Source organism: Acinonyx jubatus, chromosome E4, assembly GCF_027475565.1.
Source record: "Acinonyx jubatus isolate Ajub_Pintada_27869175 chromosome E4, VMU_Ajub_asm_v1.0, whole genome shotgun sequence".
NCBI lineage: Eukaryota > Metazoa > Chordata > Mammalia > Carnivora > Felidae > Acinonyx > Acinonyx jubatus.
This window is the reverse complement of record NC_069395.1, coordinates 62,334,662-62,359,835: the sequence shown is the minus strand read 5'-3', so window position 1 is coordinate 62,359,835 and position 25,174 is coordinate 62,334,662. Positions and strand designations below refer to the sequence as shown.

At 39.7% G+C, this 25,174-nt stretch overlaps 1 protein-coding gene, 1 long non-coding RNA gene and 1 pseudogene across 3 annotated transcripts in view; 2 read left to right on the top strand and 1 right to left on the bottom strand.

The window, feature by feature from the left end:
• Positions 1-25,174, top strand: part of AKT3 (AKT serine/threonine kinase 3) — a 306,189-nt gene that overhangs the window by 65,895 nt on the left and 215,120 nt on the right. The gene's annotated exons all lie outside the window — the stretch shown is intronic.
• On the top strand, positions 17,411-22,501 carry LOC128313034 (uncharacterized). Its single transcript, XR_008293147.1, has 2 exons — positions 17,411-18,012; positions 18,052-22,501. It is a non-coding gene; the product is annotated as an uncharacterized LOC128313034 (long non-coding RNA).
• Positions 22,708-23,565, bottom strand: LOC128313102 (high mobility group protein B1-like; annotated as a pseudogene).

Here is a 25,174-nt window from a genome sequence, read left to right as displayed (position 1 = left end):
CACATTTCATGCAGTGAAAAAAAGATATGGAAGATAGGCTGATGGCAGTGGAAGAAAATTGAGAGTCAGCAATAAACCTATACATCTGTGGTCAATTGTTTTTGACAAGGTTGGCAAGACCGCTCAGTGGGGAAGAATAGTCTTCAACAAATGGTACTGGGACACCGAGCTTTCCATGGGCAACAGAATGAATGTGAATCCCTACCTCACACTGTATATGAAAAAGTAACTCAAAATGGACCTAAACATAAGAGTTAAAACTATAAATCTCTTAGGAGAAAATGGGTAAATCTTTGCAACCTTCAATTGGGTGATAACGATTTGACATCAAAAGCACAAGCAACCAATGGAAAGCTGATAAATGGGACTTCATCAAAATTAAAAACTTTTATGGGTCAAAGGACACTGTTGAGAAAGTGAAAAGACCCACAGAGCAAGAGAATAACTTGTAAATTATATATCTAATAAAGGTCTGGTACGCAGAATATTTCAAGCACAATAATGAAAGACCACAATAAAAGGCAACTAAAAAAATGGGCAAAGGATCTGAACTGACATTTCTCCAGAGAAGATACACAAATGGCCAATAATACCCGAAAAGATGCTCAACATTATTAGCCATTGGAGAAATGGAAATCACAGTCACATGAGCTATCACTTCATACCCTTTGGGATGGCTGTAATCAAAAGGACACATCATAAGAAGTGTTGGTGAGGTTACCAAGACGTTAAAACCCTCAGACAGGCTGGTGGAATCGAAACCAGTGGAATTGGAAATCAGTTTGGCAGTTCCTAAAAACCTCAAACATAGAGTTGACCACATGACCCAGAAGTTCCAGATCCAGAGAATTGAGAGTATACTCCCAGGAGAATTGAAACCCTGTGTTTCCATAAAACTTGGGTATGAACGTTCATAGTAGCATTCTTCATAATAGTCCGAAAGTGAAAGTAACATAAATGTACATCAAAGATGGTGTAATCCATAAACCGGAATATTATACTCCTCCAGAAAAGGAGTGAAGTGATCCATGTTCCAGAACGGATGAACCTTGAAAACCTTATGCTCAGTGAAAAAAGTCAGACACAGAGGTCACATACTGTATGATTCCATTCCTATGAAACATCCAGAATAGGCAAATCCATAGGCAGAAAGCAGTGCAGCAGTTTCCAGGAGCCCAGAGGAGGAGGGAAGAGGGGAGGGAGCACCAGTGGGTTCAGCATTTCTTTCTGGGATGATGAGAAGTTCTGGAGTTAGTGTTGACAGTTGCACAGACTTGTGAATAACCTGAAGCCCACACATTGTCCACTTTAAAATGTGAAATATATCTCAATAAAATTTTTGGAAGACATGGCCCTTTCCTCGTGGTGCTAAATTGAATGGTTTACGTGACAGAGATAGACAAGGGTTCTGTGGGAGGATATGGCATGGCATTTTCTCCTGTTGTGTGGGATCAGACTCCTGGAATAAGTAATACGGAGACCTGAAGAATGAATTGGAATTATTCAGGCGAAAAGACATGTTGTAATGGAAATGAGGAGAGGAAGAAGGAAGGAAGACTATATCAGAATTAAAGCTTCCAGCCAACGTAGCATGTCTAAGCCCCTACCGCTGTTGCTGTATAAGACTGTCAAAGACCTTTTGCTTGAGTAATTCAGTTACCCTACGGTGTTGATTATGAGATATGTGTGTATGTATCTCACCATCTTGAGAAAACGTAACGTTTATATTTCATGATTTGATTGCAAATTTTTAAGATTTTTTAAGTCTATGGCATTTAATTTTTTGTTTTTAACATTTATTTATTTTTGAGAGAGCATGAGTGGGAGAGGAGCAGAGAAAGAGGGAGACACAGAATCTGAAGCAGGCTCCAGGCTCTGAGCTGTCAGTACAGAGCCCATCGCAGGGCTTGAACTCAGGAACTGTAAGATCATGACCTGAGCCAAAGTTGGACGCTTAACCGACTGGCCACCCTGGCACCCCTAGTCTATGGCATTTTATAATTTAAAATTTTCGTGAAACCAAAGCTAGCTTCTAGAATTTGTGCTGATTTTTTCTTTTCTCTGTTTATGTGTTTTAGAAGTCCAGTTTGTAGAAATTCTACTGTTTTCATTCTTTTTGGCAGTTTGAGGTTAATTTTAGATCCTTGTAAGCATTATTTTCTTTGGAGTTCAGATAAACACAAATATTTTTGTTTGAGGTAATAAAATGTTTTATTAGGAAATTTCAAACATGCACAAAAGTAGAGAGAACAGTATAGTCAACACCCATGTAATCATTACCAGCTTCAAAAATTTTCAGCCCCTGGCCAATCTTACTATATATCCACCTGTTCCTTTACCTTGCGGATTATTTAGAAGCAAATCTCAAACATCACATTATTTCATTAATATGTTTCTAAATGGCAAGAATTCTTTTTTTTTTAAATTTTTTTAATGTTTTTATTTATTTTTGAGACAGAGACAGAACATGAGCAGGGGAGGAGCAGAGAGAGAGGGAGACACAGAATCCGAAGCAGGCTCCAGGCTCCGAGCTAGAACCCGATGCAGGGCCCAAACTCACGGACTGTGAGATCATGACCTGAGCTGAAGTTGGACGCAAAACCAACTGAGCCACCCAGGCGCCCTGGCAAGAATTCTTTTTTTAAAAAACATTAGTATTTTTTAACTTGGAAATTTTTTTCTTCTGAAAACAAATTGTTTCAAAAGTTATCTACTGCTGGAAATTGTTACTGTTACTCTTTTATACAGTTTTTAAATAGTTTATTAGAGAGAGAGAGAGAGAGAGAGAGAGAGAGAGACAGAGAGAAAGAGATAGAGAGAGAGACAGAGAGAAGAGGGAAGTGGGGGAGGAGCAGAGAGATTGGAAAAGAGTGAGACCCCTAAGCAGGCTCCGTGCTGTCAATGCAGAGGCCGACATGGGGCTTGAACCCACAAACTGTGAGATCGTAACTGAAATCATGAAATCAAGAGTCAGACACTTAACCGACTGTGCTACCCAGGCGCCCCTCCTTTATATAATTTTTAAAATTTGCTTATACATTCATTTCTTCTAATAAATATTAGATATGCTTATAAATTAATAAATTGATGTTACAAGAATATGGTTAATGTATTATTTCTTATGCTCCTATGCACAACTAATTGTGCATAGTCCTGTGCACAGTAGTCTTGTGCACAACTAATTGTGATTAATTGTGATCAACTAGGACTTAACACATGATCAAACTCTACAGTAATTACCTCTGTTTAACCATATTCAGTGGCCTTGACTCTTTTGCCTTCTTTTTTTTTTTTTTTCAACGTTTATTTATTTTTGGGACAGAGAGAGACAGAGCATGAACGGGGGAGGGGCAGAGAGAGAGGGAGACACAGAATCGGAAACAGGCTCCAGGCTCTGAGCCATCAGCCCAGAGCCCGACGCGGGGCTCGAACTCACGGACGGCGAGATCGTGACCTGGCTGAAGTCGGACGCTTAACCGACTGCGCCACCCAGGCGCCCCTCTTTTGCCTTCCTAAGAGTGTTTGTATCATGTAATGCCGATTACTGCCCACTCCTTATCGGACACACCCCTCTCTTGGCTTCCTTGACATTTGACATTCTTGGTTCATCCCTGCATGGTTCATCCCTGCATTGGAGCGCTCTTTCACTGACACGTTTTCTGTTGAGACCCTCAGAATGTTACTGTATCCCATCCTTACTCTGTGGGTGGGCCTCTTTTGACCTCTCTGCAGGCACTTTGCTCCTCTCCCTTGGCCGTCTGATACATTATCTGTGTGTTAGAGTGAATCGCAGATATTTGTTACTTGTGAATGAAAGAACCTATTATGTCCTAGTTGAATATTTTAAAAGTTCCTGTGGATATCCTAGTGTATTCATCAGTTGGGATCTTCAGAACTGAGTCCGTCTTCTTTTTAATACCGATTCCCCTTCAGTTTTCCTTTACTGATATCACTAGGCGGCTTCTTCAAATCACTAGCCTGGAAATGTTCTTATCTTCCTCTTGCCTCAGTCTCCTTTCCATTATCTTGTCCTGTTAATTCTTCCTTTAAAATGTGTAAGTTATTTGCATTTTGTTATTATTGTTTATTCAATTTTGTTTTGTTTTGTTTTTCCGTTTGGAAAACTTCCTAACTACTTTCAGGTCAGTGAAGTGCTCTTTCTGTGATTCCACAAACCTCACATGTTGTCCAGTCAAGATGATCTACTTATGTGCCTCTCCCTCATTAGAATTTCAGGTCTTCAGGGGCTAACGTGGGGTTTTATTCATGCTTGCATCAAGGTGCATGAGACATTGTAATATTCATTAAAAGCTAATTGATTTGAATTAACTTTCTAATCTCTTTCCCTGTATTCCTGCAATATATCCACCTAAGGTCTTGTCTTTTCCTGAGGATGCTTCCTGTATACAGTAGTCTCAACTTCGAGTTTCTGATGAAGTGACAAGAGTTTCAATGTACTCTGTAAATTTCCATTATAAAACTTACTGCAGACTAAAATTATTCTTTATTTTCTTTCTTATTATGGGTCTTTCTCCCTGGAGAAACCCTATATGATGGTGTGGACCATGTCAGTCTCTTACATTTTTGCGTCCTCTTATTTAACCTTGTACGTGGCAAGACCTTGATAAACATTCATCGAATGTGAATGGGCACACTCCCTCCACCTGAGCTGAGAGCAGCGCATGTCTACATAATGTACGTAATCCGAGTTACCTCAGACTTTGAATCTTGGCTTTATTGCTACCAGAATAATCTTTCTAAAACTGTGCTTGTATTAGCGAAAAGTCCAGTCAGACTCCTGTGCCAGACTTAAGACAGGTTCTGGGAACACAAACAAATAAGAGCATCAGTTCCTGCTTTTTATGCATGATAGGAGTAAAGAGGTGGAAATGCTTAAATCTCCTTGAGGAGGGCAAAGAAAGCTTCCTGGAGGACACTTGATATTTCTAAGGTTTCTGTTTTTTGTTTTTTTCAGCTCAAAAACTGTGCAGTGTGCAGGTGCCGTTTTCCTTAGCAGGGGGCAAAAGCAAGGGGGGGCGGGGGGAGTGGGGTAGTCCTCTACCAAGAAAGGAGTGAGAGCCCCCAGCAGGTGTTCCTGGCGGTTCCCAGCAGGTTCATTCTGATCAACCTGAACCCCTTCTTCAACCTAAGTGGTAACTTCAGAACGGAAATCTCATTCCTTACTGGATAGAGACGAGTGGTAGATGATCCCTTATGTTGTCAGTTTGGTTCACTGAAGGACTCACTCGTGTTACCCATGGCTTTCCTGAAGCCACTGCAAGCTTTTGTTGCTTGTGATTTGTTGGATTTTTGTTTGGTTAACCAGGGAGTCAAGGAGACATTAGCACATGGCACTACTAAAATACTATTTACTCACTCAGACTTACTTCTGCCACTCATTTACTATGTCTGTTTTCCCTTTCATTCCCATTAGAATGTAAGCTCTGTGAGAGCAGGAGTTTGTCTGTTTCCCTCACCGCTCAACACATGTTTACTGAATGAATACTTAGAAAGTGTGGTAGCCTTTACAGGGTAGTTTAAATAAACGAGTGGAGACGGAAGCTGGTTTACATGGTTGAGGATCGCCTCCGCTGGTGATTTTGAATCAAACAGGACTGTTTTCTTTTCCCCCGTTAAAAAAAATTTGGTAGAGAGAGTATTTATGAAAATTCTCTGCCTTGTCACTTTCTCTGCTTTTTCTTTCTTTTTTACTGATGGTAGCTTGTAAAGTCCCTTTCAAATGAACATGTTCTTTCAGATATCTTTCTTGTAATTTGGAGCAGTGTTAATTGTAGAATTTATTTATTGTAAATTATGTGATCTCACCTTCTTGTGAGTTTCTAAATATTTACAGAAAGTGAAAATTTTAAGTATTTTCTTCTTTACGCTAAATGCAGCTGTGAAATGAAGTATCAGTATATGGTTTTGGACCTTCGATTAATTTTATTTTTAAAAATTACTGAGCAAATGTGCACCAAAAGTAAATATATGTATAAATGACTTTACATTATTCAAAATTGTAGAATTAGACATCTGTCTAATGAATGCTGTTCTAAATGTTGCTAAATCATTAATAGTAATTAAAAGGTTAAATATAAGCTGAAGAAAGCTTTGAATTTTGAAATGTTTGCAGTAGCTGGTAATCTGACTGATGCAGACGTTTTTGTCAAAGTTGAAAAAGTTAGAACTAATTAATTTCTTGGGAGACATATGATGAAATTGTAGGTGTGATAACATATTTGAGTAACATATGGTGGTAATGGGGCACCTTTCTAATGACTGAGCAGCCAGTTAAATATAGACTTTTTTGGTGTTTTTCTTTCATTACAGTTCTTTGTTACAGTGTATTTTTAAACTAATCTTGCTTTCTGGAGGTCAGTACTCAGGATTTAATGATTTATATTTAAAATGTTAACGTGAACATGTAATTCTATTCTAAGTTGGCATAAATTTTAGTAAAAGGTTTTCTTAAAACCACAGCCAATCATTTTTTCTCTCAACATGCACAAGCATGCTTATCTGACTGAGTAAACTCAGTGTGTGGGGAATTATGGTCTCCTATACATTGTTGAACTCATATTGCCCTTGAACGAGGGCCAGGGAGAAATGTTAGATAGTTATACCTTTGCTTTGCAGCACATATAAGGGCTTACTTTAAACGTTTAGCAGTACTTGTCTCTCAGGAGGATTCACTATTTGCATTTTGACTAATTTCCTCCCTTCCAATTTTATCTTCTGAATATTGCTTGATGATGACAGCACATTAAGAAAGGAATTAACCATTGGTGGTGGAAATTTTGAGTTCAGAATTTTGCAAATAGAGACCATTTTAGGTAGTGACTTATGGTTTTCATTTTGTAAAGGTTGGGTTTTTTACCAAAATATAGGATTGTAAGCTGGTGCGTCATGCACAGTTGTGTAACCATCCTTCCAAGCCATCTGCGGTGAAATAAGAGTTCAGGGTGAAAGCTCTCCTGATTGTGCTGTGGAGCCAGTGGCTGGGGTGGGTGGGTGAGGGGCAGGGGATGCCTCAGTCTTACTGTTGTGCCAGGAGGTGGATGAAATGAAAGTTAGTGGAGGCTGTGTGCTTCCAGATCCACTGACATTAAAACACAAGTCCTATTTGTGTCTAAGAGGAGATATGCTGAAAGGGAATTTAATTTTAAACCTGAAAGGAGAGATGATAGGTAAATTCTAGAATTATTAAGGAGGTAAGCTGTCACATTCCTTTGATCTCTACTCCAGACACTATTCAGAATATTGTTGTATTCTTGGATATACTTACTTTAAAAATCTGTGTGCACTTAGAGGGTCTAACTTGTCTAGAAACCTTCTAAATTGATTTACTAAACTTTTTTGATATTACCATAATGGTTTTCATTTAAATTTGAGTGTCCTATGAAGAATTTTGGTATGGACATCTGTTCTATGAATTCTTTCTTGTTCTAAATCTGCTGTAAAATTTCTCTTGTTAATTGGCATGCTTTTAGCCAATGGGATTGAAGACACATACCTCTGAGGGGACTGCTAGAATATTTTGTTCCTGGTGGTCTCTGACCTCGTCTTAAGTTAAATAATAAAGGTGAACTTTCAAGTAATTCACAGGAATGCGCTAGCTTTTCCCTCCTTGAAAAAAATTTATGAAATTTGTGACACTCAGTTTTAAGATAGCAGAATTCCCTGAAATACAGCTTACCAGTATGAAAAGTAACTGGGGATTTGTTCTGGGAGTATAAACTTTAAATAATTTAGTTGGTGCAATTATTAGAAATGATTAGAATCTCCAGAAACAAAATCATCATGGATAGGCTGTTTATTTATTATTTAAAACTTATAGGAGCTTCAGTAGAGTAAAATGGTGATTTAGAAATTAAATGATTGGTATTATTGATAATCAACAACAGTAAACTTTAAGTGGGATCATTTTTTATTAAAGTAATTCATATAATTCTCTGTAGCTAGTAGGCAGTATTTAATGAAGACTAGAAAGATAATTTTTTATTCAGTAGGAAAATTTGATATTTGATTTCATAATTGAGTAATTACACTTAGAAATAGCATTTTTTTTTTGCTTTCATAAGTTGTTAAAATATTTTCTGTTCTGATAAGTCTGTCTTTATGTCATAAAGTAAGTAAATGACAGATATCAGATCTATAAGCCAACATTAAAATTCACTATAAAATACTTGGCTCCAATCCTGAAAGCTGTGGTTAGTTCTAGAAATGTTTCTGGAACAGTGAGTGAGTGATTTTGGAAGATTAGGAGATTTACATTTTAAATACAGTGTTAACATCTCTACCTTGCCATGCATAATTTGCATTGCCACATGTGCGAGGTCAGTGTTAACCATTCACATATCCTGCTTATTTTCTGGAATTGCTTAATGAGTCTTGAAGGGACTTAAGATTGAAAAGAAGAGTTTGAGAGGAAGTCTGTTAATAGTCTTATTAATAGTATGGAAAACAGTCCATTTTGTGGCGCTTGATGCACTCTGTCACATAGAAACATTTTTTTGGATGCTTTCGTAGCCATCTGTAGAGGGTAGATCATGGATTATACATAAGTCAGATAAAAAAGATAATTTTGACATTATCTCCCTTTCTCTAAAAATCTTGTTTCTGGAAAATGGTGTGTTAGCTTGATCAAATCATTACATAGGAGTCTCAGAGTTGGCAATTACAAAAACATATATAGTAAAATCATTGTTTATGATTTTATTTTAGTATTTTCTGTTGACATGAAAGATTTTGAGAACAGATGATCAGCAGTGTAGCCTGAGAATAAATGATTATTTTTTTCCCTCTAGGAATCAAAAATTAATTAAAAAAATTTTTTCAAATCTTTATTTACTTTTGAGAGAGAGAAAGAGACAGACAGAATGCAGGCGGGGGAGGAACAGAGAGGGAGACACAGAATCTGAATCAGGCTCCAGGCTCCGAGCTGTCAGCACAGAGCCCAACGCAGGGCTCAAACTCATGAAACTGTGAGATCGTGACCTGACCTGAAGTCAGACACTCAGCCGACTGAGCCACCCAGGCACGCCGAAAAATTAATTTTAATAACATTAAAAATTTTTTCATTTCATATTATTTAAAGTAGAATGCTTTATTCATTTGCAATCACCAGGTATACTGACAAAAACCTATTATTTTGACTTAAAGAAATTGCCCTAGCATTGTAATTTCTTACGAGATACCAGGTTGGGATTAGTATCAGGAGTTCAGTCAAACAAAGATTCCTGGATTAAGGAACCAAAATTCAAGACATTTTGGCGTTAACAATAAAATAAATATTTAATACATTTCTTAAAATGCTTAGATATTGTATTCCTTGAAATACACTCACCTAACTGTCTTTGAAAAAATTACGTCTTTAAGTTAACTGCTGTTTCTTTCTAGATAGCTAATGCTAACTGCTTCTCAGGCAGAGTACGGTGTGCCTTGTATTAGTATATCACTTTGTATGTCTAAGTGGCTGAGGATAAAGCCGAGAAAGATCATTAGGTCTTGGATTACAGTCACGGGAGGTTGGCTGTGGTCTTATTTGGGCCCAGCCATCTAGGTAACTGGGACACACCCCTCATTGTGCATACGGGTGCTGCAGCTGACTGTCAGAGGATCCCAGGGATTTGAGAAATCATAAACTGGGGTTCCTTGACTGACTGAATTTTCAGGAGCCAGGGAAGATGTTCTGTCAGCTCCTAAGGTTTAAACTTGACATTTGGGATTCAGTAACAACTTAAAGCAAGGGTGAAGTAAACGGGCTTGCCTGAATGGGAGCGGAGTCTGGCCTCAGCCAGCTGTCCTCCACCGTTCATTCATCCAATCAGTCAAGCAATATTGGTTGAGCACCTAGGCAGTGGGAGGGGCTCCATTTGGGGAGGTGCACCTAGTGTGATGGCAGCCTTATCAGTAACTAAAGTCTAGTCCTTCAGTACCTGACTGATGCCCTTCTTTGGTTTTTGCAGGTGGTCACGCAGGGAGTGCAACACAGCCCTGGCCTCCGAGGACGGGCACTGTAGGAGCCCATCCCACTTATGTGAAGTGCCTAGAGTAGTCAGATTCCTAAAGATAAGAAGTGGAATGGTGGTTGCCAGTGGCTGGGGCCAGGGGCGGGGGGGCAGTTACTGTTTAATGGGTACAGAGTTCCAGTTTTGCAAAATGAAAGGAGCTCTGGAAATGGGTGGGGGGGGGGATGGTTTGCAAAATGTGGATGTGCTCAGTGTCACACTTCCTGATGAAAGATCTTAGGTATCAGAAGAAATGAAAGAATGACAAATGTAAAAAACAAAAACAAAAACAAAAAACCAATCCTCAGCAATCAGAGAGATGACAAATAAAAATCACCGTAAGACAGTGTCTACACACATGCACCGTGTTGGCAACAATTAGAAGTCATGATAATATCCAAGGTTGGAGATACTGGCGAAATGAACAGTGGTACACCTAGAACAGCTTGTCTTGATCTAGTGAAGCTGAGGACGTGCAGACCCTCTGACTTAGTAATTCAACTCCTGGATAGAAACCCTCAGATGTGTGCCTGTTTCCCATGGAGACACGCGTAAGGGATGTTCAGAGGAGTGTTGCTTGAGATAACAAGCAACTGGAAACAGATGCCCGTGTGCGGGAGAATGGATAAATGAGTCGTGGTGCAGTCACACAGTGGAATACGGTACAGCAAAGAAAAGTAACGGACCAAAGCTACACTAAACAGGGAAGAATCGCACCAGCCTAGTTTTGAGAGAGAAGTGAGGTAGAGACGATGCATAAAGTCCTATTCCAATGTGTAAGAACTCCATACGCAGGAAACGTTGTTGTTTAGGGACACAGAGCTGGGTGCTGACACTAATAAAAACTAGGTAAGTTAATACCATAACAGTAGGAGAGCGTTTATACCTGTAGGGGATGCGAGCCGAGAAGGCACGTGGGGAAGGCTCCTGGGGCGTAGGCAGTGTCGATCCTTCACCTGCAGGCTGAGCAAGTGCAAGGTCCCTCTATAATAATCTTTCATCCTGCTTCATTGTATGTCATCACATGGGGCCGGCGGTTGTGGAGAAGTGAGATTTGATCGTTAACTCTCATCCACTGCCCCTGTCCTCCTCTATTCCGTTTTCCAGCAGTAGCCTCAGTGATCTTACTACAACTTAAGACAAATGACGTGGCTTCTGTGCTCAGCAGCCTCCTGTGGCCTCCCACCTCGCTCAGAGTAAACGCCAGAGTCCTCTGTGGGATCCACAAGGCTGTAGATGACGAGGGGCTCCTCATCACCTCTCTGACTTTTTCCTAGCAGTTGCTCCCTCGTTCATGCTCTGACTGTTCCAGGGGCACATCAGGCCTGTCCCCATCTCAAGCCTTCCTGTTCCCTACGTCAAGAAATCTCTCTACCATCTTGCCACCCCCGCCCCCAGGTACCCACACATCTCTTCAGTTTTTCTGAAAAGTTACTTCGGAGCACCTGGGTGGCTCAGTCCATTAAGTGTCTGACTCTTGATCTCAGCTTAGGTCTTGATCTCAGGGTCGTGAGTTAAAAAAAAAAAAGTTCTCGGTGATGTTGTCCCAGGCTCCCTTATCTAAAGCTTCAGTCCTCTCCCTGTTCTGTTTTTCTCCTTGGCACTTACCCGTATTTAACGTACTATACACTCCACTTGCTTCTCACCCATCAAATATAAGCTCCATGAAAGCAGGGATTTTCCTCCACTTTTTCCTGTGGTGTTCACAGTGCCTGTGACAGAGTAAGGCACTCCGTGTTTGTTGCGTGAAGAATGAATGAATGAATGAATGAATGAATGAATGAAATACATTTCCAAAACCTATTAACAGCTGTAATTGTTAGATAAAGCTGCATCAGAATGCAAAAGGGAATGCAAGTGTAAAAACCTTTACATTTTCTTTATTTTTCGCTTATATTTTGAAATAATTCCAAACTTACAGAAAAGTTGTAAGAATAACTCAGAAGCTTTTCTTTCCCAGTCCATTTGGATGCAAGACACTCCATTACTCCTGAATGCTTTTGTGGATTTTTTTTTTTTTTTTTTTTTTTTTTTTACAAAGGACATTCTCCTATATGAAGACTTAACTTTTAAGTCAAGAAATAGATATTCTTACGTCACTCACTACTACTGAATAACCAGGCCCTTTTCAGATTTTGCCGGTTCTTCCAATAATGTTTTTTGTTGAGAAATTTCTAATGCAAAATCTTGCACTGCATTTAGTTGTCAAGTAAGTTCAGTCTCATTTAGCCTGAATGGCTCCACCATCTTTACTTTTATGGTTCTGATGCTTTTGAAGATTACATACCAGTTATTTTGTAGAACATCCCTCAATTTGGGGTTGTCTGATGTTTTTTTCACTGTGAGATTCAGGTTGTACGTTTTTGGCAATGTCACAAAAGAGCTGCTGTGTCCTTGTATCCTCTGGGGTGGTGTTCAGTTTCGATTTATCCCATTACTAGTGATGTTAGCTTTGATCACTTGATTAAAGTAGTGCCTACTAGTTTTCTACACTGTAACGCTCCTCTTCCCCTGTTGTTATCATTATTTTGTAAAATTATCTTTTAAAAGGTTTAGACCAATCTTTTCACCTATTCCTTTGAATCAGGTTGCATTCTTGTTGCCTGCTGAGATCAGATGTTGGTAGAAGGAAGAAGTAAATTTTGAAATACGGGGCATTTGGGGAAGTTAAGGCAGATCAAGATGGTATGACATGATGCGAGAGGGGTGAAGACCATGAAACTGGTAGAAATAACAGCAGGATATGGGAGAAAAGCTTGTATTTGAGAAAGGATGTAGGAATTATGCCAAGGGTACATTTGCCCATTTCAGGTATTTGATTACGGTGAATTCTGCGCCTGGAAAGAGTGTTAAAAACTTTAACTTCCTTTTCCCCACCCTCCATTCCAGGGACCTAGATTTAAGGCTGGTTTAGCTGGTACTGATTAGTACTACTTAATTGAGTTAAATAGACCTTTGATGACATCCTCAAATTTAACCACTATTTATAGCATTATTCTCTGGAATAAAATGGTCGAAGTGTCCAGAAGGTACCAATGAACTTAAAGAGTGCAGACCACTTATAAACCAGGCAACTACCTGCAAAATTGTTTCTGTTATTTAAAAATTTAAAGTGTAAAATTTAAAGAAACAAAAAGTTGAAAATACCAGATCTAAGACTAGTGTGTAATTGAAATGAGGTTGTTTTAGACAATTAATTTTGGCAAGTGATTAATCCTTAATAAAGAATAATTGTTTTATCTATTTTAGGGAAAAATTAATTTAACAAACCTATTATTATGTGAAATTTAGGTAATGAACATGGGCAGTACATAATTTCCGTAACATTTATAGCATCGACCACAAAAAGGGCTGAATTGGTATCATCAGATACAAAGAATGTTCATTTCAGAATCAGAGCTGTTCAGAAAGCATTGCTCATGGTTACTATAATTAGTTCAGCATTTCAGGGCTCTTTAAAATGCTGTGCCATATCACTTAACTAGATGTACCTTTCAGGTGCTTATATGCTTGTTTTGGATAAGTGTCACATTTTTTAATACTTTTCAGTATTGAGTAGATTTTTTTCTTAGTTGAAAATGTTCTCTCATTCAGTGATTTTTGATTTTGTACGAGAAGTAAAGAAACTTCCAGCTATGTTAAATAATAAAACAGCAGCCTGCCAACCAGCACTGATTAGGACTCCACACAGCATCAGCCCTGGCTCAGCAGCTGGCTGTGATTAGCCAGCCAGGCTTCTGTAGGTGGGTTCCCTTGCCATTCCCTGGAGCCAGTGGAGTTTTGGTTGGGTGGTGAATGGATATCGAAGAAATGAAGAAAGACACTATAGATTATTCTTTTGAGTTATTCTTTGATAAAAAGAGAATAGATTCAAACAGGTCAAAGAAAGATAAAGATGATGTTTGGATGGGGTGGGCATGTTCATAGGTTGTAGGGAAGGAGTCAGAATACAGAGGGGAAATTTTGAGGGTTCAAGAGAGATAATCATTGCCGTAACCAAGTTTTAAAGACAGATAACAATAAAAATGGGACACGAGAATAAGGCTAGCCCTCGACAAGGGGGATATATATGTCCTCCTTTGAGAGAGAGAGAAAGAGAAAGTTTTCCAATTAAGTGTCTGCTTCAAATGCAGAGTTGGGAAGTTGGGGTTACTTACATTCAATAATTTCCATGTTTTCTGGGAAGTAAGTTTATTACAGGATGAGGGAGATAGAGTTTGGGTAGAGGGGTTTGTATAAGGGTGAAAAAGATGTAACATGATGGCTTTTGGTAAATAATCATCTATCAGTTTGACTTGATAGATGGTCAGTCAACTGGAGATGAATTAAGTTAATTTCCCACGGCTGCATGAATTATGGTCGTTTCGTTTGGCGTAGTTCCATGACTTAATACAGCCATATTCAGAACAGTCCTACAGAAAACAGATTCTACAAAAGACACAGGGTGGAGATTGATCAGATGTGTACAGTGAAAGAAAAAGCAGATGAGAAAAATACAGACTGACCAAGGAGTCCCTAGAGAATGAGACAAGAGGGTGAGAGTTGGGGGTGGGGTGGGGCGGGGAGGGGAGCTTACAGACTAAGAAAACAGGAAGAATGGACGCCTGGAAAATGGCGGGAAAGGAAGGAGGAGGTTCAGTAGGAACGGGGAAATTGGGATATTAGCCCAAAGTATTCATGGTGGAGTAGCTGATTCTGCAGTAGTGTTCCAGCGCCTGCCACGTGCTAGGTACCGGATCCTTCGGTGTTTACGGCACATGGAGCACCAAACGTGCACTGTTCAGCGGAGCTGCCACTAGATGTCGCTCTGACTCACATGGCAAGGCTAGCCTGGCCACCTTACTCTTCAAAATGCAAGGCTTTGAAAGGCAGACATGCATAAACAGGCAATCTTTAAGAGTTTATGCAGATTGATTCTGTATTGTCTGGGTATCTTATTTTAAACCTACATCTTGAGAGAATACCTCCTTTGAACAAAAGCAAACCCTGAAAGATTCATGTGGTTAAGACTACTTTGCCTTATTGACTTATTTTTGCTAAATTAATCATACTGAATAGTAATATTCCTCCAGTGAACTTTAAAATTTTCTGAAATTCTACATCAAAGTCAGTGAAACCGTCCTCTTTCCTTAATACTGTTTTAGTTATTTGTCTGCTAGGTTGGTTCTGGTTTTACAGGGATTAATGAAGTTTTACAAGCATCCATGAAGCTAAGCTGTCACCATTGTCCTTGACTGCACCATAGCTTGTAAAGTTTTGCTTTATGTGAACCTTTCTGGTCTCAACTGTAAGGAAGAATACCATTTCTGTCTGGCTCTCTTTCTTTTTTTTTTTTTTTTTTAAACCCTATTCTTGTTTTCTCTCTCAACCAGATAGGATCACCAAGTTCAATTTTGCCTCTTTATCTTCAAGCTCAGATAAAGGAGCTATGTTTAGGGAGCTAATCCAACTTCCTTGCCTACCCACAAGGTCTTCCAACTTGGTGCTTTCAAAACCTTCGAACTATTTTGGACAGCTGTGCAATACAATTACTAGACAAGCATGTGAAAACAGACAGACTAACAAACCATGTTGACTTCCTCAGAAACGCAGATAAACAACACCCTGGCACGATATATATTTTATAGGGTCTATTTATGTTCTTGTCTTTCTACTTGTGTTCATTTTTCCTTCATTTGATTGAGGAGAGATTGTTCCAGAACCGTCAGGTCTCAATATAAAACGATTTGAAGGTTGTTATGGTAGAAAAAGCATAGTATCACGTTTTTGTTTTCATGGGACTATGTCCAACCAACCACGTGTCCCTGCGCTTTTTACATACCTCATTTCACTGGTGACCCTTTGTACCTTGTGATTAATTATGACCTTAAATCATTTTGCAGAATACTTATACACTGAAGTACACTGTCTTAAGTTTATCCCTTTTTGAATTTTATTCACAGACTGTGTCTGTGGACAAAGTCAGTTTATATTTTAAGGTTGTGTTCTGTAATACTTCTATGTAATATTAACCTTTTCGTTTGAAAAGGCATCTGTTTGCTAACATCATTATAATCAACAGATGCTAATCAGGAAAGCCCTTTGCATTAGGTGGCCAGGAACAGAACCCGTGGCACAAGCTCAGTGAACTACAAAGAAAGAGACGTATATATTAAATTTGGAAGAACCACAAATAGGCGGAAGATGCCGTTGCAGCTTGCTTTGAGAATTGTGCGTACCACTGGGGGGAGAAAAAACAACTTAATTTTTTGCTGGTTTTTAAGAGCAGATGTTGTTAGGTGATAGTTTGCTTTATGAACTGAGGATGTCTTCCTTTAATCTTTCATGTCTCTTGCCAAAAACAACAACAAGAAAAAATTTGCTGTTTTGGACAAATGACCACGAATGTGTTGCCTTTACTGAGGCGTATTGGATGGAAGGCTAACACAGGGGCCAGTGAGAACCTCCCATCGGTGCCATCAGAATTCTGATCAGAATTCCTCAGAAGTGTGTTGCCCCAGTCGTAATGAATTACTACTGCCTATGTGATAAGAAAGCATGGAAGGTGGGATGCAGAAATGCTCCGCGAGTTAAATTCCCTTGGAAGTTATTCTGTAATTAATTACTTTTCTATTCTAAAATTCACTTTGCCATGAAACTTCTGACAGTGTTGGTACATTCCTGCAAAGAGCGGGTGTTCATTTCATTTTTTTGTTTGGAGCTTTATGGTGAACATACCGCAAATCCTTTTTTAGGAATATATTCTTTTGTTGTGCTGGGAACAATAAGTTTATTTAGATAATAGCCATCTACGCTCTCTATCTATAATCCCCCAAGGTCTTAACCTCCATTAGGAACCAATGTAGATTTTTGTTTGCTTGGAATAGCTTCCTGGGCATGTAAAAACTCTTTTGACATCATTATTTAGGGGCGTCCATCCTCCCAATGGGGTCACAGCCTAATACAAAACCTTTGCAGCTGGTGAGCTCCCAAAGCCCCCTTTGATGATTGTTTTTAAGCTCAGTTCAGCAGCTTGCAGTTGTTTTTTTCCTGTCCTGGTCCCCCTCACCTCCCCCCCACCCCCACCCCCTGTTCAATCTCTGATGATGCCTTCTTTATCAACTCTGTTCTCCCTGCTTCTTTTTCATGAGTACATGAATAAAGTTTGCTGGAGATTTTCAAGGGCAAGGTCTTGGTGCTTCTCCTTCTCCCTTCTCTTCTTCCTTCTCTCCTCTCTTCTGGTCTCCATCTCTGTATTTCTACCTCTGTCTTCTCTGATGCCTCACTATCTTTAATAAACCCATTTTCTTGATGAATGTTTTAAAATCCCAACAGCGGTAAATATTTTCAGAGATCATGGGACGACTCTTTTTCTCTGTAGAGCGTTAATTTGAGACAGACTCAGAATCAGATGTTCAGTCTGCATTTCTGACGGTGGCCCAGTTACCAGATTTTGAAATTTCCTCATCTCTCCCTGTATTCTCTAATGAAAAGCTGGGGGTGCAGATAACATAAGCAAGTGGTAGGCAGTTAATAACTTACTAACTCAGTGACATGCTGGTTAATAAAATAGTCTCTAAAGGTTTTTCGTTTTTGTTTTAACTTTAACTAGCTTTATCAAATGTAGGCTTATATTGGTATTATTTAGAGGAAAAAGTACTAAAGACAAATCATGTTTACTTCATTGGAATGTAAAGGTGGAATACATTTTATTTATTTTTATTTTATTTATATTTTGTAAATGTTTATTTGAGAGAGAGAGAGAGAGCGCACACAAGCAGGGACAGGGGCAGAGAGAGAGGGAGAGAGAGAATCCCAAGCAGGCTCTGCACTGTCAGCACAGAGCCTGATGTGGGGCTTGAACCCACAAACCCGTGAGGTCATGACATGAGCTGAGATCAAGAGTTGGATGCTTAACCAACTGAGCCACCCAGGTGCCCCCTGGGATACATTTTAACCTAATAATTAAATAGGATATGATTTGTATATTATGAAAATGTGTAACACAGCTCTCATTGAGAAGGTCGGGGAAGATGCGGGACTCATAGGCCAAGTTAGGGAGGTTGGGGAAGATGCGGGACTCATAGGCCAAGTTAGGGATGGGTATTAAACTACTATAAAATACATGAGAAACATGTTTGACCAGAAGGTACTACCTGTATTTTGAATTTAGTGAAAAGAGTACTCAACTAGGGCTACCTGGAAATAGAAAACAAAGCAAAGTGAAAAATCATCCATTGAACCCGGAAGATCTTTCCTTTTCATTCCGCATTGGGAATTTGTATTTTTTTTAAAATTTTTTTTAACGTTTACTTATTTTTGAGACAGAGAGAGACAGAGCATGAATGGGGGAGGGGCAGAGAGAGGGAGACACAGAATCTGAAACAGGCTCCAGGCTCTGAGCTGTCAGCACAGAGCCTGACGCGGGGCTCGAACTCACGGACCGCGAGATCATGACCTGAGCCGAAGCCGACCGCTCAACCGACTGAGCCACCCAGGCGCCCCGGGATTTTGTATTTTTGCAATGGGTTGCAAAAGAGTTCTGTTCTAGAGTCAACGCAGACTTGCTAAATTTAAGTTTTTGGGATCTACTTAATGCATTTTTATTGAGGTTTAATTGACATGTAACAGTTTCAAGTGTACGTTGTTCTAATTTGATGTTTGTATATATTGTGAAATGATTACCACATAAGTCTTACTGGGTCTTAAAAAGGTATTTTCATGAAGAACACTGCTCTGGATGCTCACTTTATATGATTATTATAGGTCTTGAGTTCACTAAATGCAACTTCAAAATCATCCAGTAGGAAATTCCTTTGTGTAGTAAAATTTTCGTTTCTAGTATCCACGATTAAGTGGGCAGGAGAATAGTTTAGAGGTAAGAATAATAAACTCATTCTGGAGAGCTGAATACTAATATCTATTACACTTATTTTTGTGACCTTGGGTAAATCACTTTGCCTGTTTTTGTAAAATAAGAGGGATTGGCCTAAATTATGTCTGAAGTCCCACATGTGTTAACATGGTGTGATATCAATGTCTTTGGTGTCATATTTTATTTTCTTATATACTTAGGGCCCATATTTTTATGTTAGAACTGAATTCTTCAACAGGTTCATTACAAAAAAATTTGAATATCTCCCACATTACTTGCACAAGAAAAATCTTTTTGAGAAGTTAATAAAAAATATTTTTAAAGAGTAAGGATTTAAAAAACATTTTTTTAAGTTTATTTATTTTTGAGAGAGAGAGAAAGAGAGAGGGACGGAGGCGCAGAGGGAAAGGGAGGGAATCCCAAGCAAGCTCCTGACTGTCAGCGTAGAGCCCAATATGGGACTTGACCCCATGACCCTGAGATTATGACCTGAGCAGAAATCAAGAGATGGTCACTCAGCCAACTGAGCCAGCCAGGCGCCCCACTGAGTAAGGATTTTAATGAGTAAGAAGTGTAGTTATAACAAATGTGATTCCTACATGTTGACTAGAAGAGCCGTTTCAAAAATTACCATTTACCATAGTAAGGAATATTGGAACTAAAAATGATGGTGCAAAATATAACAAATGAAGAGGTTCTGTTCCTGTTACCAGTAATAATTTTTTTAAGGTAAACTTCTTAAAGTATGAGATACAGACTGGAAAGTGAAAGGTTGTACAAATACCCTTTTGTGAATTTTCACCAAGTAAATCTGCCATGTCACGAACACCCATACAAAGAAACAGAACATTACCACTACCTTCTAAACCTTTCCCTCCTACCTGTCCAAGTCAGTGCCCTCCACCAAGCATACCTGGCTTTTACACTAGAAACAGTTTTACTTGCTTTTGAATATGGAATCCATTGGCTTTATTTTCAAGGCTGCATTCATGAGATTCATCTGTGTTGTTGCATGTGAAGATAGTTCATTCATGTCTCTTATTACACAATGTTTCTGTAGTGTGACTGGGCCACAACTTATCTGTTCTGTTGCATATTTGGGTTATTTTTACTCTTGGGCTGCATGTCTTTTGGTGTGCTATGTACAGATTTCTGTTGGGTGCATACTAGAGGTGGGACTAGTGGATGGCAGGGAGTGCGTATGTTCAGCTTATCTTGTAGCTCCTGCTAGACACTTTCCAGAAATGTTGGTTCTTTTTCTTTTTTAATCGAAGTACAGTTGACATTGAAATGTTGCTTCTTTATATTCCCAGTAGCGGTTTTTGAGAGTTCCATTTGTTCCATCTCTTTACCAGCACTTGAGATTGTCTTTTTCGTTTTTCAGTCTTCCTGGTGATATGGCATTGTGGTTTCAGTTTTTATTTCCCTGATGACTACTGAAGTTGAGCACTTTTTAAAAATATGTTTGCTATTCATCTGGAGTCCTAAAATAATTGTATGACACTGTATGTAAACGCACTTTAAAATTAATTAAACCTTAGGTCAGGGACGTTGCAAATTAGATAGTGTCTAAAACATTGGGTGTCCTCACTTGCGCTAATACCGTATTTGATAAATTGTGGAAATCTTTGAAAATCTTTTCTAGCTTAATGAAACTGCTTTCTGTATTTCAAACCATAAAATTCATTTTAAATGCTTATCTTTTAAGTGTTCTTAAGACTACTGATACAATTTTGGGTGGGTGGGGGGAACTATCAAAATGAGGTAGTTTAAAGAAACAGCATCCACTGTTTTCCCAGGAAACAAATACCAGCCATTGTAGAAAATGTATGTAAAGTCGATCTAATTTTAGTTTTAGTAAAGGTCAATTAGAACCTTATCTTTTAACACAGAATTTGAGATTTCCTTGAGCAGTCTTTGAGAGCTGTGTTTCGGAGGCGCAGACTAACTTTTCCATGTGTTCCTTACATTTTCCAGCTTTCCAGGCACTTACGTTGGATCCAAATAGCCAGTTTCTGGCCAATGGACTGTGAGGGAAAGTATTATGTGTCATTTTGGGCTGAGGCAGTGTACTTCCCCCACTTGATCTTTCCTCTCACCCCTGTGACCTTGGGGGCCGTGTGCGCCAAAGTCATGCATGAAGCCGGCCAACACTTGTCTGCGGGAGCTGTCTATATTCGCTAACTGTATTCGCTAAGTACAGTTTCGTTTCAGTAAATGGTCTAATAACACTTTTTCCAAAAGATACTCTGAAACCCTGACATATTTTTATGTACAGGCTTTGGTGAACAGAATGCTTGCTGTCTTTCTTAAATACTAGAGTTCAGAGGATACATCATCTTAAGGGGAGAAAAGTTTCTAATGAGAAAAGCAGGAAGACCAGAATTTGTTTTGCTATAGGACCAAAAGAGAAGAAAACAGAAAAGCAGACACTTTCTTTCTGATTCCCTAAGAGATGTATTTATCATTTACATAGAATCTCAACTTTATGTGATCTTAACTGGTTCACTTTTTTAAAAAATATTTTTAAATTTTCAACTTAGCGAGGTGACAACTCTCATAGGAGGCACGTGTCCCAGAATAGATTGACAGATTATGAAATAAGTGTGGTAGTCTTTAAGTATTTACTGAATATTGTGACTACAAAGAAGTCATGGCCTAGTTGAGATGAAAAATATTTTATTAAAAAAAAGCATCTTTCATCTTCAACTACCATTTTAATTTTTTTGCACAAAAGCAATTTCTTTGAAAAACTCTCATTTGTTTATGTCTTACTCTTGGTTTTGCTTTAGAAAGAATTCCCAGCAACCAAATGTAAACCTGAGTTAGTATGGACGTCAGAGGCATTTTATATATCATCTGGTCTGCTAACCTTCTTGTATTAAATTACTCAAACAACATTAGTAGAAAACTTTGGCAATGCGAGCTCCATAACAACGGGGAAATGAGAGGACAAAATTGAAATGAATAAAAAGCATGTGATAAAAATATGCAACACTCTCACTGACCTATTTAAATATTTTGTGAAGGATTATTGTTGGACCATGTTCTATCAACTTGTAGGAAGACCTTCATTCCCTCTGTTTAACCTCTTTATAGTTATTGTCAAGATTAATGTTCTTGCACATCCATTTTCACAGGTATGTGTGGTAAGACTGTCACTGACTGAAAGGTTTTAGTTAAACAGCATCAGTATGGGAAACAAAGATAAATGCTCTTTAATAAGTTATTACAATAGTCTTTTACTGGTGTTCTTGGAAATAGGAAATAGATCTAATGCCACTTTTTGTGTCATTTGATTTGTTTCAAGAGGAAGGGAACCATGCAAGGAAACAAGAATCAATAATGTCCAAAGACTATTTTTTTTTTTTACAGAAAAAATACAGGGACTGTATGTTTTCTTAAAACAAAGGGCATGACATGAAAACTTAACACTCTAAGTCTTTTCTTTTTTTAATACAAGAAATTGTATTTACTTAGAAGCAATCAGAATGTCAACAAACAGTGGCAGCTTGTGTGTGTGTGTGTGTGTGTGTGTGTGTGTGTGTGTGTGTGTGTGTCTGTGAGTTTGCAGAGTGGTATTCAGAACAACAGTCATCTCATAGAAGCTACATCAGAGGCGGCTGAAGACGAAAACCTTCCATCCCCACAAACAAGTAGGGTGTGCTGGGCACCAACAGGAACCTGCTCAAGTTGTAGCAGGCAAGGTTGGTGGCTGTCGGACGTGCCACCAGGACCGGGCTGTCTGAAGACAAGTTTGCTAGCGTGGGAACTATACGAAGAAAAAGATACTGTGCAGTTCAGAAACAAATCTTACACAGCCTTGCGTTGCAGGTTTTTTCTTTAAAAAGAGTGAGTTGGATCCACGGGGTTTAGATGCTTTACAGACAAGGGGAAAACCTTCGCTGGAAACAACTTCTCCATCATCCTCTTCTTCACCTTCCTTCCTTTTTTTTTTGCTTTTTCAGCCTTGCCGGTGACGGTGACTCCCTTTTTTGCCTCATCAAGTCTTCTTTAGCTCGGCATGCAGCCTCATCTTTTCGAGATTTTTCCTTCAGTTTGGCCACCGTCTCTTCCTAAGGCCACACTTAGCCGAGTTCTTCCACGTCTCTCCGTTTCTTCGCAGTGTCAACACTGCATAGACCAGGATGTTCTCCTTCCATTTTGGGGCAACACTCAGAACAAAATGAGAAAAAGGCTGAAGGAGGCCTCCTGGGTGCATTGGGGTCCTTGATCTTCTTGCTTTGGTCCCCCCCCCTTAGGAGGGAGATGAGTCTTCATTTGTCTTTCATGATGGGCCCCGTCCAGCTTTGCCATGTCTTCAAGTTGTCCTTTGTCTTTGGCAGACATGGTCTTCCACCTCTCCGGGCTCTTCCTCCTGTGCCCCTCCCAGCAAGTCTGCACAAGGAATGCGCACGATGACATTTTGCCTGCTGGCTTCTTTAGGCTCTCCTTTGCCCCACATAGAATCATTTTCCTGAGTGAGAGTCCCGGCACGGTCTCTGTGGAGCTCCGTGTCCTGCAGTGGCTGTGAGGGCGGGCGCCAGATGCGGCCTGCGGCTCTGTGGGTCTTCCTTGAACGAGGCTGCAGTTTGGAGTGCTGGTGGCCATCACTGAAAACAGGAGAAAACACAGTTCTGGGTGTGATGAAGTTAACATTAATGAGCTACTTTTCCCAGATGTAGGGCCAGCGTTTCCTTCAGAAAACAGATTTCCAAGTACTTCCTCGCTTAAACAAGTGCTTCCCTGAGGCTCGTCCCTTGGAACTTTTGTACCCAGAACTTAATAACTATGCCTAGAAAATTTACAAAGATGAAGTGTACAGGCCACAGTGTAAATAAGTACTCGTTATCTGGCCTCGTACACAATATTTGAAATGAAAAGTAAAGATGGAGGCCAAAGCATATCACTAGTAAGGATTAAATTGGAAGTCTTAGTATGAGAGCCTGGTGACTTGCTGATAGAATTGCAGATCTTCCTAAGTGCATTACAGGCATTAAGAGTGAGACATATTGCATGGATTTGTTTCTGCACAGGGACAGATACTAAAATACCTTTTTAAAAAAAATTTTAAGGAGTTTTTAAAATGTTTTTTTTTTTTTAATTTATTTGAGAGGGAAAGAGAAAACCCGTGTGTGCTCCAGTCAGGGAGGGGCAGAGAGAGGGAGAGAATCCCAAGTAGGCTCTGTGCTGTCAGTGCAGAGCCAACGTGGGGCTCAATCCCACGAACCGCGAGATCATGACCTGAGCCGAAGTCAAGAGTCAGATGCTTAACTGACTGAGGCACCCAGGCCTCCCCTGAGATATCTTTGTAGGCCCTATGGTTTCGGTCACCACTGTAGCCACTCAACTCTGTGACTGTAGTGCAAGAAAGCAGCCTTAGGCAATATTTAAGTAATGGGTGGAGCTGTGTTCCAATAAAACTTTATTTAGAAAAACCGGCTACAGGCTTCCTGTGGTTAGTTAGTTTGCTGGTCTCTTACATGTAGGAACAAAGGCACATTTGCATTTTCTGCAGCAGGCTGGCTTCAAAAGGAAGAAGAAGGCACTGGGCTTAATTCTGCACACCCAGGTGTTCCCCCTCCCCCCAATCTCTCCACCAGAAAAATCACTGCATCTCACCAGAATTAGAGTGAGTAAAGGGAGAGAAGGAAGCCTTGAGTTATGTTAATGGACTCCCCTCATAAGAAGCAGGGGGAAAGCTTCCCTCTGACCTTCACTACCCTTTCAGGGGACACAGGAGAATCTTAGGCACACAGTATTCGTTGCTACTGAAGAATCCAATGTGGAGAGTCTTGGTGTTTCAGAGTTCATTTTAGCATAGTGTCCCATGGTCAGTGTATTTCTGGTTGTGACAGTGAAACCATGTTAATGAATCACTGGAGGACTCTTGTCTTCCTTCCATGCGCGTTAAGTGAGGGCATGCATCAAATAGCTCCAGTCAGTCCGCTGATGGATTCGTATTTATTGAGTGCCCATGCAGTGCCAGGCGTTTTGATAGATGCTAGGCATACAGAACAAGAGTGACACGGTTCCTGCCTCATAGGAGCTTGTGTCGCATAATAGGAAGGGATCTGAGAAGAGATCGTGATCTCTTGGTTGAACCCGGAAGGAAATGCGAGAGGTGGCCAGTCAACAGGTGGGGAAGAGAAGTGTCCAGTGGAGCTGACACCACAGGCCAGTGGAGGGTGCCGGCAAGTGGGGACAGATGAGGCCGGAAAGAGAAGGGGATCCCGTGTCGTAGGCTGGCTGTAGAAGTGGGGTTTTGCCAGAAGATCACTGAGAAGTGGACAAAGAGTTTAAGCTGTAG